Source organism: Nannospalax galili, unplaced genomic scaffold (assembly GCF_000622305.1).
Source record: "Nannospalax galili isolate Female #2095 unplaced genomic scaffold, S.galili_v1.0 scaffold445, whole genome shotgun sequence".
NCBI classification, from domain to species: domain Eukaryota; kingdom Metazoa; phylum Chordata; class Mammalia; order Rodentia; family Spalacidae; genus Nannospalax; species Nannospalax galili.
Window position 1 is genome coordinate 1892348 of NW_008354184.1, and position 1706 is coordinate 1894053.

Genomic DNA, 1706 nt, shown 5'->3' on the forward strand with positions numbered 1-1706 from the left:
CCTCCCCGGAAGGGCGGATGCCCCATAGCCCCTCTCCTCACAGATCCCTAGCACCCTTTCCCAGTGGAGAGCCCCTCCTGGATGTTGGGACAGCCCACCGCAGGCTAGCCCCTCCCCATCACCACCCTGGCGGCCCCCCAGCCCTGCTCCTCCCCCTCCCTCCGAGACAGGACACCTCCCGGTTGCCCCGCTCTGGCCTCCCTACTCCTAAGAACCTGGCGCCCCTACTGTGACTTCTCTAAACCACACCCACCCCTGGCCCGAAAGTATTGTTCCAGTACTTTCCCTGAAGACCCCCAAACCTCCCATCACCAGATGACCACCAGCTTCCTTCATCCTGCCCCTCCCACGCTGTAGCACCCCTAACCCTGAGCACCAGCTGTTGTCCCCATGGCCTGTCTAGGGGTCACCCACGACGGCCACCACTCCAGACAGCCGGAGCTGGAGACAGCCTGGAGACCCACAGCTAGCTTGTCGTACTGGGTTACCCTAACCCAGCTGTGCAAACTCAGGAAACACACACACACACACACACACACACACACACACACACACACACACACACACACACACACACACACACACACACACCCTTCTGGGGCCATGCCCTGTCAACCCTTTATTACAGTGAGAGTAGGCCCAGCTCCTGCTGGAACGACCTAGAATCAGACTTTTCTGTCTGATGGGGCTTTCAGGCCCTTCTTACTTGATTTTGGAACCTCCTCAGCCTCATTTGCCTGGTCTGCAGGCCTCTTCAAGACCTGCCATGGGACCCCTCCCGGCCAGAGGCCTCTCCTAACCAACTCCAGGCAGATGAATCAGCCTCATGCTGCAGAGGGAATGATGTCACTCTGACCCATGCAGTATAGCTGGTAGGATTAGGTCTACAACTCCCTCCCCAAGGAAGGAATAGGGTCTTAGTCATCTGGAACAGGGTTTTGGAGTTCTATCAACCCAGACTAAAATCCTAGCCTCCTCAATCCCCAGCAGTTAGATCTTGGTCTCCTTGAACCATGATGTCAATGTCTTGAAATTAGAGTCTGGTAATTTCTAGCACCTGAGAGGTAGAAGCAGGCGTTCAATGCCTGCCTGGACTACATGAGACCTTGATTCAAGCAAAACAACAGAGCCAGGCACAGTGGCTCACATTGTAATCCTAGAACTGGGGGATGCAGATACAGGAAGATTAGCCCAAGTTTGAGGACACCCTGGGTTACATAGTAATAGTCCAGTCTGCATTATAATGTGAGATGATCTCAAAAATAAATAGGGCTCCTGGGTGTAGTGTCACACATCTTTGATCCCGGCACTTGGGAGGGAGAGGCAGGTGGATCTCTGTGAGACTGAGGCCAGCCTGGTCTACATAGTGAGTTCCAGACAAGCCAGGACTATAGTAAGACACTGTCTCAAAAACCCAAAAATAAATAAATAGGGCTGGCAAGATGGTTCATCAGTTCAAGGCACTTGCTGCCAAGCCTGATGACCTAAATTCAATCTCCAGAACCCCACAAGATAAGAGAATGACCCTCACAAGTTGTCCCCTGTACTTAACACAGATGCTTAGGCACACATGCACCCACACATGTTTAAAAAAAAAAAAAGCCGGGCGTGGTGGCCCACGCCTGTAGTCCCAGCACTCAGGAGGCAGAGGCAGGCAGATCTCTGTGAGTTCAAGGCCAGCCTAATGTACATAGTGAGTTCCAGGA

General features: G+C 53.2%; 1 protein-coding gene and 1 pseudogene across 1 annotated transcript in view; one reads left to right on the forward strand and one right to left on the reverse strand.

The window, feature by feature from the left end:
- Positions 1-789, reverse strand: part of Micall1 (MICAL like 1) — a 32587-nt gene extending 31798 nt beyond the window's left edge. Inside the window, exon 1 of the mRNA XM_029555092.1 lies at positions 707-789. The gene's annotated coding sequence lies outside the window, so the exon portion shown is untranslated. The remainder of the gene's footprint in view (positions 1-706) is intronic.
- LOC103748636 overlaps positions 1-1706 on the forward strand; it is a 7277-nt pseudogene that overhangs the window by 403 nt on the left and 5168 nt on the right.